Source organism: Primulina eburnea, chromosome 8 (assembly GCF_022965805.1).
Source record: "Primulina eburnea isolate SZY01 chromosome 8, ASM2296580v1, whole genome shotgun sequence".
Classification (NCBI taxonomy): Eukaryota; Viridiplantae; Streptophyta; class Magnoliopsida; order Lamiales; family Gesneriaceae; genus Primulina; species Primulina eburnea.
In genome coordinates this window covers 7,271,659-7,287,544 of record NC_133108.1, presented here as the reverse complement: position 1 = coordinate 7,287,544, position 15,886 = coordinate 7,271,659, and the positions used below count along the sequence as shown (strand labels likewise).

At 32.8% G+C, this 15,886-nt stretch overlaps 1 non-coding gene across 1 annotated transcript; it reads left to right on the top strand.

The window, feature by feature from the left end:
• Positions 1–587: 587 nt before the first annotated feature.
• LOC140840294 (U1 spliceosomal RNA) lies at positions 588–744 on the top strand. Its single transcript, XR_012119882.1, has one exon. It is a non-coding gene; the product is annotated as a U1 spliceosomal RNA (small nuclear RNA).
• Positions 745–15,886: the final 15,142 nt, after the last annotated feature.

Here is a 15,886-nt window from a genome sequence, read left to right as displayed (position 1 = left end):
AAAGCAATATTTTTTTCATGGGTGACCCAAATAAGAGATCCGTCTCACACATATGACCCGTGAGACCGTCTCACACAAGTTTTTGCCTAAAAATAGATATTATTATCTTTCAATTTAGCATTCATAAATAGGATAATATCTTAGGATTAAGATATTAGCTACTGAAATTATTTAATCTTATTTAAAATTGCACCAATTGTGCAAGGAGATGGTCTCTTGTGAGATGGTTATGAATCTTTATCTGTAAGACGAGTCAACCTTAGTGATATTCACAATAAAAAGTAATACTATTAGCATAAAAAGTAATATTTTTTCATGCATAACATAAATAAAAGATATGTCTCACAAAATACGACTCGTGAGACCGTCTCACACAATTGTCTTGTGCAAGAACTATTGCTAATTGTCATGACTTCACCCATCGGTAGAACATGAATTTTGGGCGCTCCAAACTCTAGGTTGGTGGAATCATATCATTTTTATCATGTTACTTTATAGTGTCCATCGTCAAAATTAAGCGTGTAACATTGAGAATTATACTGGAAGTTAAAATCTTTTCATGTAAATCTTCATTGTCATAATTGTTGCTACTTACCTGGACGGAATCAATGGGTGACCAAGAAGTTTCATGGTTTATGTTGACGACCTACATTGTACTTAGGAGGGGCACCGTCTAAGGTCGGCCTAAGTGGTCGAGCTTACGTCATAATTTGTGGTAGAATGGCTTGCATTTATGCGGTCGCTGCTTAAAAAAAATCTTTTTTGCTGCCATTATTCTCCACATCAAGCTTACGCACATGTTCCGCCATCGATTGAAAACTTCATGTGATGAAAAATCAAGTCAAAAACATTCAAAATTTGTCAAGTTGTTGAAATTCAAGATTCTATGAGTCTCCCAAGCTCTTAAAACATAACGAAGTTCAAGTGTGAAGATAATAGACACGAGTGGATTTCTTACATTAACATGAGAGGGAAGTTATCAATGAAATAAAAAAATCAGTAACTTTTTCAAGAGTATGACAAAGACTGGATATAAATGAGTCGTTTTTCGACAAGTACTTATCTCGATAATGAAATGTAATTATAGGTTTGAGATTTAAAAAAAAAAAATCATTTACACAACAATTTACCGAGAATATTGGCATCCCAATCAAAATACATAATCGATTAGTTTTCACATTTAGAAAATTATGTTTAAAAAAGTTTATTATGGTCAAATATCACAATCAAAACATTGCTTATTAAATTACTTTGCTCTCTTTTTAGAACTGGATACTTCTCGCAAGGCTACAATATTTTTTTTTCACTGTCTCGAAACTCAAAGAGTACATGAGAAAGGAAGCAGTGGGAAAAGAGCTCGTTTACAAGGTCAGGTCGCTAGCAAATTTGGTTATACAACAACACACAAAACTTTGTTCTTCAAAGTTGGGAGCCCATTCCCTTTCACTAAATGTAGACCATCTCGATATGTTGCATTTGCCCCCAGGCTTTCTCATTGTTAGTTTTTTTTTGTTGCATATATTCATGTGTGGAGATTGTATGCTGCACCGTGTACTAATACTCTTTGTTAGATGTCTCACGTCTGTTAAATTAAGTTATTGAGAGTTGTGTATATGGAATTAGACAATCGTCCTATTCGAACTACTTTGTGATATGGAATTACATATAAGTTCCTAATCTTAACAATCTTTTACTCTTTTTTAAGTTAAGTGGAGATTCTAAAAAGTTCATTATAACTGAATGTCAAAATTATAATTTTGGTGTGATAACTCAAAGCCTTCCATCAAGTTTGTGATTCATAGAGTCAATTCACCGTCATGTATTCGGAATAAAGTAGTTAAATGGGACAGTTGGGAGGAAGCTTTTCTTTCTTTTTTTTCTTAACATGAAAAATTTTAAGTTTCGATACTCGTCTTTTCTTTAGTTTATCAATATTGTCTGCTCATCTAATATTTTTTTTAAATAAAGCTCATCTAATATTTTTATTTTTTCTATTACGGTCTTTTTGAATTGCGTGTCATGAGTTTCTCAGATGTATAAAATATAGTACAAAATTTATGTTGTTTTATTTATATTTCACAATCAAAATTTAAATTGAAAATGTTGTTTATATTTTTTTTTTTGTCTAACAAAATCCCTTTTTAGGTCCTTTAAAAAAAATTAGGCTTGGCCAATAAGCTATAAAGGCAAAAATTAGACTGCAATGCTAATATCTAAACAAAATCTAAAATGAGTCGAATAAACCAAATTAAACGACAAAAATTTGAATAGTAAAATCACTATAGGTCGTCTATGAGGAGTGTATAAGTTGATGAAGTATGTGTACTTATGATCACTTGATTATATACTTATCAATATTTTCTTGGACAATTGTGTCACACAAGAATTGCTTATTGTGTTTTACCTGGTTGACGTGGTTTGTATATTACTATGTTAGGCGTGACAGTTTATTTAATGCATATTTACGAGTATTGGCTGTGGGTTACATAATAAAAAAATTCACCATGATCTATCTTGTTGTATCTAATATCATTTTCAACCATTTTTAAAAAATGAATTTACAACCATTTTTTATTTCCTAATAAACTAATAATAATAGTGTGCGAAAGTCGAGAACCTTATATTTATATTAGTAAAAGATGCATACGCGTTGCATGTGTTATTATTATTTTTAGTTTGATCAAATAATACAAAACAATTAACACGAAATTATTTTCAATTTAGAAGAGTTATTCGATTTAAAAAGAAAGTTTTGTTTAGATTTTTTGCTATGTAAAATATGAAGTGTCTTAAGAAGGTTTTTAGTATATAAGAAGGATATTTATAAAATTAAATATTTAATATAGTTACTCTGGATCTCAAATTAAATAATATAGTATAGAAGTAAAGATGTTTTTATTTATTTTTTATATCCTAATAAACTGATCATAATAGTGTACTTCAATCTTTATTCCTTGCTGTAGTTTCCAAACCACCAATAGCTACAATTCTCACCAAAATCTGATTTCCAAAAAGCACAAAATTTATCATTATACGTTGTATATATACACCCCCTCCAATAAGTATTGCATCTATTTTTTCGTGTGAACAACTTACTCTGCCTCTGAAACGGCGCAAAAATGTTTGATTTGTAATTCAAGCGGAAACCTATCTCGGCGAGAATTTTTCTTGGGTTTTCGAGTTTTGAACGCCGATATGATTGCACATTGTGTTTCATTGATATCGATTTTCTAGTTTTACACGTGCATATGTGATGGAAAATGGTGTTGCATTAATTGTTGATTTTTGGAATATTTATGTTTTTAAGTTATACCATAGTACATATCTTTTATGTGAGTACAAAAGAGATTGTGATTCACGAGTGAATGATAAATACATTTACACATCATGTCTTGATGCTGAACGGTTTGGATTTAGATTCATTGCTCGCCAATTGTTTGACGTAATGTGCCAATTTTCCCGTTGAATATAGGTAGGGTCGTGCCTATTAAGAGGCAAATGAGTCCAATGACTCAGATCCATCTTTTTTTGGGGCACAAAAATTTTAAAAAAATTATTATGTAAATATGTTTTTATTTATTTTTTATATCCTAATAAACTGATCATAATAGTGTACTTCAATCTTTATTCCTTGATGTAGTTTCCAAACCACCAATAGCTACAATTCTCACCAAAATCTGATTTCCAAAAAGCACAAAATTTATCATTATACGTTGTATATATACACCCCCTCCAATAAGTATTGCATCTATTTTTTCGTGTGAACAACTTACTCTGCCTCTGAAACCGCCCAAATCTGTTTGATTTGTAATTCAAGCGGAAACCCATCTCGGCGAGAATTTTTCTTGGGTTTTCGAGTTTTGAAAGTCGATATGATTGCACATTGTGTTTCATTGATATCGATTTTCTAGTTTTACACGTGCATATGTGATGGAAAATGGTGTTGCATTAATTGTTGATTTTTGGAATATTTATGTTTTGAAGTTATACCACAGTATATATATTTTATGTGAGTACAAAAGAGATTGTAATTCACGAGTGAATGATAACTACATTTACACATCATGTCTTGATGCTGAACGGTTTGGATTTAGATTCATTGCTCGCCAATTGTTTGACGTAATGTGCCAATTTTCCCGTTGAGTATAGGCAGGGCCGTGCCTATTAAGAGGCAAATGAGTCCAATGACTCAGGTCCATCTTTTTTTTGGGGCACAAAAATTTTTTTTAAATAAATTATTATATATAATACTAGTTATTAGATAGCCCAAAACCAAGTATTTATTAAATTGAATTACCCAATGACCATTTTACCCCCTCTCACAAATCCAATTTATTGACTTGTACAAATAATCTCATTTGTCTGTAAACCCTTTTCTTGAAAGCTAAACGTGGACTCACGCAAAGTCAAAAGCGGTTCGTTATTTTCGCTCTACAATTGTTAGTGTTTTTGAAATTTTTCTGTTTAACTTTTCAATTTTAGTTTCTGTATATATATACACCCCCTCCAATAAGTATTGCATCTATTTTTTCGTGTGAACAACTTACTCTGCCTCTGAAACCGCGCAAATCTGTTTGATTTGTAATTCAAGCAGAAACCCATCTCGGCGAGAATTTTTCTTGGGTTTTCGAGTTTTGAACGCCGATATGATTGCACATTGTGTTTCATTGATATCGATTTTCTAGTTTTACACGTGCATATGTGATGGAAAATGGTGTTGCATTAATTGTTGATTTTTGGAATATTTATGTTTTGAAGTTATACCATAGTACATATCTTTTATGTGAGTACAAAGGAGATTGTGATTCACGAGTGAATGATAAATACATTTACACATCATGTCTTGATGCTGAACGGTTTGGATTTAGATTCATTGCTCGCCAATTGTTTGACGTAATGTGCCAATTTTCCCGTTGAATATAGGTAGGGCCGTGCCTATTAAGAGGCAAATGAGTCCAATGACTCAGATCCATCTTTTTTTGGGGCACAAAAATTTTAAAAAAATTATTATGTAAATATGTTTTTATTTATTTTTTATATCCTAATAAACTGATCATAATAGTGTACTTCAATCTTTATTCCTTGATGTAGTTTCCAAACCACCAATAGCTACAATTCTCACCAAAATCTGATTTCCAAAAAGCACAAAATTTATCATTATACGTTGTATATATACACCCCCTCCAATAAGTATTGCATCTATTTTTTCGTGTGAACAACTTACTCTGCCTCTGAAACCGCACAAATCTGTTTGATTTGTAATTCAAGCGGAAACCCATCTCGGCGAGAATTTTTCTTGGGTTTTCGAGTTTTGAAAGTCGATATGATTGCACATTGTGTTTCATTGATATCGATTTTCTAGTTTTACACGTGCATATGTGATGGAAAATGGTGTTGCATTAATTGTTGATTTTTGGAATATTTATGTTTTGAAGTTATACCAGAGTATATATATTTTATGTGAGTACAAAAGAGATTGTGATTCACGAGTGAATGATAACTACATTTACACATCATGTCTTGATGCTGAACGGTTTGGATTTAGATTCATTGCTCGCCAATTGTTTGACGTAATGTGCCAATTTTCCCGTTGAGTATAGGCAGGGTCGTGCCTATTAAGAGGCAAATGAGTCCAATGACTCAGGTCCATCTTTTTTTTGGGGCACAAAAATTTTTTTTAAATAAATTATTATATATAATACTAGTTATTAGATAGCCCAAAACCAAGTATTTATTAAATTGAATTACCCAATGACCATTTTACCCCCTCTCAAAAATCAAATTTATTGACTTGTACAAATAATCTCATTTGTCTGTAAACCCTCTTCTTGAAAGCTAAACGTGGACTCACGCAAAGTCAAAAGCGGTTCGTTATTTTCGCTCTACAATTGTTAGTGTTTTTGAAATTTTTCTGTTTAACTTTTCAATTTTAGTTTCTGTATATATATACACCCCCTCCAATAAGTATTGCATCTATTTTTTCGTGTGAACAACTTACTCTGCCTCTGAAACCGCGCAAATCTGTTTGATTTGTAATTCAAGCAGAAACCCATCTCGGCGAGAATTTTTCTTGGGTTTTCGAGTTTTGAACGCCGATATGATTGCACATTGTGTTTCATTGATATCGATTTTCTAGTTTTACACGTGCATATGTGATGGAAAATGGTGTTGCATTAATTGTTGATTTTTGGAATATTTATGATTTGAAGTTATACCATAGTACATATCTTTTATGTGAGTACAAAGGAGATTGTGATTCACGAGTGAATGATAAATACATTTACACATCATGTCTTGATGCTGAACGGTTTGGATTTAGATTCATTGCTCGCCAATTGTTTGACGTAATGTGCCAATTTTCCCGTTGAATATAGGTAGGGCCGTGCCTATTAAGAGGCAAATGAGTCCAATGACTCAGATCCATCTTTTTTTGGGGCACAAAAATTTTAAAAAAATTATTATGTAAATATGTTTTTATTTATTTTTTATATCCTAATAAACTGATCATAATAGTGTACTTCAATCTTTATTCCTTGATGTAGTTTCCAAACCACCAATAGCTACAATTCTCACCAAAATCTGATTTCCAAAAAGCACAAAATTTATCATTATACGTTGTATATATACACCCCCTCCAATAAGTATTGCATCTATTTTTTCGTGTGAACAACTTACTCTGCCTCTGAAACCGCACAAATCTGTTTGATTTGTAATTCAAGCGGAAACCCATCTCGGCGAGAATTTTTCTTGGGTTTTCGAGTTTTGAAAGTCGATATGATTGCACATTGTGTTTCATTGATATCGATTTTCTAGTTTTACACGTGCATATGTGATGGAAAATGGTGTTGCATTAATTGTTGATTTTTGGAATATTTATGTTTTGAAGTTATACCAGAGTATATATATTTTATGTGAGTACAAAAGAGATTGTGATTCACGAGTGAATGATAACTACATTTACACATCATGTCTTGATGCTGAACGGTTTGGATTTAGATTCATTGCTCGCCAATTGTTTGACGTAATGTGCCAATTTTCCCGTTGAGTATAGGCAGGGTCGTGCCTATTAAGAGGCAAATGAGTCCAATGACTCAGGTCCATCTTTTTTTTGGGGCACAAAAATTTTTTTTAAATAAATTATTATATATAATACTAGTTATTAGATAGCCCAAAACCAAGTATTTATTAAATTGAATTACCCAATGACCATTTTACCCCCTCTCAAAAATCAAATTTATTGACTTGTACAAATAATCTCATTTGTCTGTAAACCCTCTTCTTGAAAGCTAAACGTGGACTCACGCAAAGTCAAAAGCGGTTCGTTATTTTCGCTCTACAATTGTTAGTGTTTTTGAAATTTTTTCTGTTTTAACTTTTCAATTTTAGTTTCTGTATATATATACACCCCCTCCAATAAGTATTGCATCTATTTTTTCGTGTGAACAACTTACTCTGCCTCTGAAACCGCGCAAATCTGTTTGATTTGTAATTCAAGCAGAAACCCATCTCGGCGAGAATTTTTCTTGGGTTTTCGAGTTTTGAACGCCGATATGATTGCACATTGTGTTTCATTGATATCGATTTTCTAGTTTTACACGTGCATATGTGATGGAAAATGGTGTTGCATTAATTGTTGATTTTTGGAATATTTATGTTTTGAAGTTATACCATAGTACATATCTTTTATGTGAGTACAAAGGAGATTGTGATTCACGAGTGAATGATAAATACATTTACACATCATGTCTTGATGCTGAACGGTTTGGATTTAGATTCATTGCTCGCCAATTGTTTGACGTAATGTGCCAATTTTCCCGTTGAATATAGGTAGGGTCGTGCCTATTAAGAGGCAAATGAGTCCAATGACTCAGATCCATCTTTTTTTGGGGCACAAAAATTTTAAAAAAATTATTATGTAAATATGTTTTTATTTATTTTTTATATCCTAATAAACTGATCATAATAGTGTACTTCAATCTTTATTCCTTGATGTAGTTTCCAAACCACCAATAGCTACAATTCTCACCAAAATCTGATTTCCAAAAAGCACAAAATTTATCATTATACGTTGTATATATACACCCCCTCCAATAAGTATTGCATCTATTTTTTCGTGTGAACAACTTACTCTGCCTCTGAAACCGCACAAATCTGTTTGATTTGTAATTCAAGCGGAAACCCATCTCGGCGAGAATTTTTCTTGGGTTTTCGAGTTTTGAAAGTCGATATGATTGCAAATTGTGTTTCATTGATATCGATTTTCTAGTTTTACACGTGCATATGTGATGGAAAATGGTGTTGCATTAATTGTTGATTTTTGGAATATTTATGTTTTGAAGTTATACCATAGTATATATATTTTATGTGAGTACAAAAGAGATTGTGATTCACGAGTGAATGATAACTACATTTACACATCATGTCTTGATGCTGAACGGTTTGGATTTAGATTCATTGCTCGCCAATTGTTTGACGTAATGTGCCAATTTTCCCGTTGAGTATAGGCAGGGTCGTGCCTATTAAGAGGCAAATGAGTCCAATGACTCAGGTCCATTTTTTTTTTGGGGCACAAAAATTTTTTTTAAATAAATTATTATATATAATACTAGTTATTAGATAGCCCAAAACCAAGTATTTATTAAATTGAATTACCCAATGACCATTTTACCCCCTCTCACAAATCCAATTTATTGACTTGTACAAATAATCTCATTTGTCTGTAAACCCTCTTCTTGAAAGCTAAACGTGGACTTACGCAAAGTCAAAAGCGGTTCGTTATTTTCGCTCTACAATTGTTAGTGTTTTTGAAATTTTTTTCTGTTTTAACTTTTCAATTTTAGTTTCTGTATATATACACCCCCTCCAATAAGTATTGCATCTATTTTTTCGTGTGAACAACTTACTCTGCCTCTGAAACCGCGCAAATCTGTTTGATTTGTAATTCAAGCAGAAACCCATCTCGGCGAGAATTTTTCTTGGGTTTTCGAGTTTTGAACGCCGATATGATTGCACATTGTGTTTCATTGATATCGATTTTCTAGTTTTACACGTGCATATGTGATGGAAAATGGTGTTGCATTAATTGTTGATTTTTGGAATATTTATGTTTGAAGTTATACCATAGTACATATCTCTTATGTGAGTACAAAGGAGATTGTGATTCACGAGTGAATGATAACTACATTTACACATCATGTCTTGATGCTGAACGGTTTGGGTTTAGATTCATTGCTCGCCAATTGTTTGACGTAATGTGCCAATTTTCCCGTTGAGTATAGGCAGGGTCGTGCCTATTAAGAGGCAAATGAGTCCAATGACTCAGGTCCATCTTTTTTTGGGGCACAAAAATTTTAAAAAAATTATTATGTAAATATGTTTTTATTTATTTTTTATATCCTAATAAACTGATCATAATAGTGTACTTCAATCTTTATTCCTTGATGTAGTTTCCAAACCACCAATAGCTACAATTCTCACCAAAATCTGATTTCCAAAAAGCACAAAATTTATCATTATACGTTGTATATATACACCCCCTCCAATAAGTATTGCATCTATTTTTTCGTGTGAACAACTTACTCTGCCTCTGAAACCGCGCAAAAATGTTTGATTTGTAATTCAAGCGGAAACCCATCTCGGCGAGAATTTTTCTTGGGTTTTCGAGTTTTGAACGCCGATATGATTGCACATTGTGTTTCATTGATATCGATTTTCTAGTTTTACACGTGCATATGTGATGGAAAATGGTGTTGCATTAATTGTTGATTTTTGGAATATTTATGTTTTGAAGTTATACCATAGTATATATATTTTATGTGAGTACAAAAGAGATTGTGATTCACGAGTGAATGATAACTACATTTACACATCATGTTTTGATGCTGAACGGTTTGGATTTAGATTCATTGCTCGCCAATTGTTTGACGTAATGTGCCAATTTTCCCGTTGAGTATAGGCAGGGCCGTGCCTATTAAGAGGCAAATGAGTCCAATAACTCAGGTCCATCTTTTTTTTGGGGCACAAAAATTTTTTTAAAATAAATTATTATATATAATACTAGTTATTAGATAGCCCAAAACCAAGTATTTATTAAATTGAATTACCCAATGACCATTTTACCCCCTCTCACAAATCCAATTTATTGACTTGTACAAATAATCTCATTTGTCTGTAAACCCTTTTCTTGAAAGCTAAACGTGGACTCACGCAAAGTCAAAAGCGGTTCGTTATTTTCGCTCTACAATTGTTAGTGTTTTTGAAATTTTTCTGTTTAACTTTTCAATTTTAGTTTCTGTATATATATACACCCCCTCCAATAAGTATTGCATCTATTTTTTCGTGTGAACAACTTACTCTGCCTCTGAAACCGCGCAAATCTGTTTGATTTGTAATTCAAGCGGAAACCCATCTGGCGAGAATTTTTCTTGGGTTTTCGAGTTTTGAACGTCGATATGATTGCACATTGTGTTTCATTGATATCGATTTTCTGGTTTTACACGTGCTATATGTGATGGAAAATGGTGTTGCATTAATTGTTGATTTTTGGAATATTTATGTTTGAAGTTATACCATAGTACATATCTCTTATGTGAGTACAAAGGAGATTGTGATTCACGAGTGAATGATAACTACATTTACACATCATGTCTTGATGCTGAACGGTTTGGGTTTAGATTCATTGCTCGCCAATTGTTTGACGTAATGTGCCAATTTTCCCGTTGAGTATAGGCAGGGTCGTGCCTATTAAGAGGCAAATGACTCCAATGACTCAGATCCATCTTTTTTTTGGGGCACAAAAATTTTAAAAAAAATATTATATATAATACTAGTTATTAGATAGCCCAAAATCAAGTATTTATTAAATTGAATTACCCAATGACCATTTTACCCCCTCCCACAAATCCAATTTATTGACTGTCCAAATAATCTCATTTGTCTGTAAACCCTCTTCTTGAAAGCTAAAATTGGACTCACGCAAATTCAAAAGCGGTTCGTTATTTTCGCTCTACAATTGTTAGTATTTTTGAAATTTTTCTGTTTTAACTTTTACATTTTAGTTTCTGTATATATATACACCCCCTCCAATAAGTATTGCATCTATTTTTTCGTGTGAACAACTTACTCTGCCTCTGAAACCGCGCAAATCTGTTTGATTTGTAATTCAAGCGGAAACCCATCTCGGCGAGAATTTTTCTTTGGTTTTCGAGTTTTGAACGTCGATATGATTGCACATTGTGTTTCATTGATATCGATTTTCTAGTTTTACACGTGCTATATGTGATGGAAAATGGTGTTGCGTTAATTGTTGATTTTTGGAATATTTATGTTTTGAAGTTATACCATAGTACATATCTCTTATGTGAGTACAAAGGAGATTGTGATTCACGAGTGAATGATAACTACATTTACACATCATGTCTTGATGCTGAACGGTTTGTGTTTAGATTCATTGCTCGCCAATTGTTTGACGTAATGTGCCAATTTTCCCGTTGAGTATAGCCGCAGGGCCGTGCCTATTAAGAGGCAAATGAGTCCAATGACTCAGGTCCATCTTTTTTTTGGGGCACAAAAAATTTTTTTAAATAAATTATTATATATAATACTAGTTATTAGATAGCCTAAAACCAAGTATTTATTAAATTGAATTACCCAATGACCATTTTACCCCCTCTCACAAATCCAATTTATTGATTTGTCCAAATAATCTCATTTGTCTGTAAACCCTCTTCTTGAAAGCTAAACGTGGACTCACGCAAAGTCAAAAGCGGTTCGTTATTTTCGCTCTACAATTGTTAGTGTTTTTGAAATTTTCTGTTTAACTTTTCAATTTTAGTTTCTGTAGTTTCGGCTCTGTATTGTGCAACTTACTCCTAAAACATTCCTATATATACAGAGTTTAACGTGTAGTTTCGGCTCTAGGATTTCCAATCTCAATCTTCTCCTCCAAAGGCAGAAGCGTTTTCTGAAGAATGGATTGGATTCGAGGTGAGAAACTGGGGCATGGTTGCTTTGCTTAGCATGTTATCGATTTATTCCCCAATCTTCCCCAATATTTATCTGCAGACAAGCCTTAATCGACTCCAGTCATTGCGTCGTCTCTAGGTTTGATTGAAAGACCCATGAGGAGCTGTAAGTCTATTTTCTTGTATTTTCTTTGTTCGGGATTCTAATTTTTTATTGTAATTTATGTGATATCTATAATCTACGCTTTTTGACTGAAATTTTGATGGATGTAATGTTTATTCGGCTTTCAAATGCTCATATTACTTATAAAATCTTGTTGCCTGTCTCGGTCGTAGTAGCAAGTGCAGAGCGAAGTTTCTCAAAGACAAAGCTCATCAAAACTTTTCTCCGATCAATCATGTCACGAGAAAGATTGAATGAATTAACTATTTATCGATTGAGAAAAAAATTACTGAAAAACTTGATTATATAGACTTGATTAGTACTTTTAGCTCTAAAACTGTTAGGCGGGTTGTTTTTAATGATCATTTTGGACATATTTGATATTTTTATTCCTTTAGTTTTTTATATTGTCTTTGACGTATTAATTTAATTTGAAAAATTGCTATGGAACGAAAAAAAATATGAACACACATTATGATTCGGAGGCCTCTTTTTAAAAGTTAGACTCAGGTCCAAATATTGTTAGGATCGGCTCTGAGTATAGGATAAATGAGTTTAAAATATTATATTTTTTTTGTTTGTTTATGATAGGTGTCCATCGGTCATCTCATACCTTCTATAGCTGGCTGGCCAACCTGCAACTTTCACCAAAACCAAAAACAATACAATATGACACGTTAGGATAAAACGAAGCTCAGACGAACTGGTTTTGGCCTCTCCAAATACGCAGCAAAGCAAGGTGAAGACCATAAAGATTTCCCAATCAAAACTCCGGTTACTGATAACCAACTCAATCTTAAGCAAATAGCCCCTAAGCACACAACTCACCACACACAGTAGGCAAACTTAACCAATGCTGGAAACGACACTTATTGAGATAGCACAAGGAACCTATGGCAGTTTCCAATCTCACACACACATATCACTTGAGGAATCGAGAGGAAGAAGATAAGAGAAGAGCTCACATACACCAAGCAAAGAGCACTACTAGCAGAAGAAGATTGAAGAGTACAACGCACACTTTCACGATACTGCCTATGTCCCGAAACTCATGCTTCGGCTTGGCTGCTGGGAACAATCGGTATTTAAAACAAGACATAACAACCTAGTAGGCCAAAGCTTTAAGAAAATGGGCTTTGGGTTATTGGGCTTGAGACAAAGTTGGCCAAACCCAACAATTTATTTAGCTATGTGTGGCTGACTATAGAATACGTATGATCAACAAATTTAGTCCTTCTACACCGAATAGTTTCTAGATATCGAATTTGTTGCAGAGATCCACGTTGGACCAACTTCATTTTCTCTTTCCTTCTTAGAGTTGTTTGCTGGTCCATTGTCCATGCGAAGATTATTTATATATGTTAAAAATATCAATTAAGTTGCACAGAATAATGTTTCATGTTCTGTTTCCTTCTCAAAGTTCTGTGCTGGTCCGTTGCAAATAAAGAATCTTGAATATTTTGTTGGTTCGTCATTTACAAAATTAGTCTTGAGATTGTTAGAGTTTCTGAACAGAGACTGTTGTCAATGGTTATTGCTAATAAAGGAATTGAACTTGGCCCGATGAGTGTTTAGATTTTTAGAATATGAATTAGTTAAGTTAAATTTCAATCTTAACTCGAATATGTTTCTGATTAATTCTTTGATTTGATCTTGTATTGATATATTTTTGAATTTTTTTTATTATTTATGAAAAATATATTGTGTATTTTTTATATATCTTTTTGTTGGTGGATGCGATTTAGGAGAAAATTATGCCAATTTTTTTTGTAAAATTTCAGGTTACAATTATACGAAGTATCGTTTCAATTGCTAGACAAGATACAATTTTGTTATTTAGCCCTTCTTCAGGCTCATTATAATTTTAGTTCTTCTACGAGTTTCATTACATGACACAACTATTGTAACATCATTTATGTACTATTACATAATATATTATAACCAAATATTATAATTATAATTTAACCAAATGCTTTAAAAGAAAGTTATGTATTATTTATGTTTCGTTTCCTTCTTTCAGTTGTCTCAAATATATAGTCCAATTTCTACATTCTACATTGAGTAATATTTTTCTTATATTTCCCTATTACTAAGTTTCTAAAATTTAAAATTATTTTTGAATGAATTATTAAATAAAGGTAAAATATGAACTTTTTTTTATAAACTTTAATTTTTCAATAATTTTCTTGCTTTATATTTAGAATAGAACGAAGGGAGCAAGGCAAGGTGAGAATAAGTAATAATAATGTATGTCGTATGAGTCTCATTCACAGGTACCCATGATTAATAGACTTCACTATCTTGTCATCTTTGTGGCATGGGGAAGATAGATCACGCCGTTGATTTTCAGTCGATACAGATCTTTGCCTACCTTTCCGCATATAGGCTAAAACGAAAACACTCAGGTTCCCCTCCCTTTTGCAAATTTCAGCAGTCCCGCAATTATATAGGGTTAATCGATTTGGTGGTGGTCGAATTTTCTACTGCCAGCAGGAGCAACCCATTGATATGTCTGTTTAGTAGTCTTGTAACTTTGTTGTGGAATACTCATCCGCACATAATATGTAATCTTTAATTATTTTAATGAAAGTAGTTTCCTATCAAAAAAAAAATATGTATGTTTATACAGACAGATTCGCTAAAAGAATGGAGATGGCTGGACTAAAGCCCCACCACCGCATTGTTAGTCATCTCCATGTACTCTACACGTCTATTTTAGCTTGTTTAGTCTCCTCCTGCTTTGTCTTCTGTACGTCAGAGGCAAGCAGATGGGATGAGAAAATTATCTTGGCTGAATTCAGGGATACTTGTTCTTACATGCTGTGATTTTCTAGTGGTATATAGTTGAAACTTTGTTTTGTTATGTTATCCTAACAAATCAGAGTTCGTTGTATGCTCGAAATAGGGTCCTTGAATGACTTGCCAGCATGTAAGTTCTTATGTTGACAAGTGGGCATGATTAAATATTGAACTGTAATGAGTACTGGTATTAAGAGGGTCTAATTCTTTTGAGTGACAAAGGCTATAGTTGTTTGCATAAACAAAGACATACATAAAATGCATGATATTTCTCGAGGCTGAATTGTTTCTTATTTGTTGATAGTGCAGAATTTTACTTAAATTTCAACCCAGTGAGTGGATTCAATCATTTTAAGTCACCCATGTAAGGTTAGTTCGAAGAATTAAACCTTTTTTTCGCGCGAGAGTTCAGAACATAATGTAGGATGTGTTAGAGAATATAGGCGGAGAAAATTATTTTTTTTCTATCTCAAAGAAGTGATATAGCTATTTTATAATATGTCAAAGAAGTGATACAACATACAATTATATAGTATAACAAGAAAGCTGTTATAGGAAACTACCAACTATACAAGAAATTATTCTAGGAAACTAAATCAATTATAAATCAATTTCTACTGATATACACAATCCTATATTCAGAATATCATACATTCCAACACTCCCCTTCCAGCTGGCATGTAGATAGATGTCTTCCATAGCTAGCTTGCTTACTAGAGATTCAAACTGTTTTTTGTGAAAGCCTATGGTGAGTATATCAACAATCTGTTGAGTGGTTGGCACATAAGAAATACAGATTAGGCCACTTTCAGCTTTTTCCTTGATTAAATGTTTGTCAAATATTTCAACATGCTTTGTCATATAACGTAAAACTGGATTATGAGCAATCGGAATTCCTGTTTTATTATCATAGTAAACTTTCACAGGTAAAGCAAACGAGGTCTTCAGGTTTGATAACGGC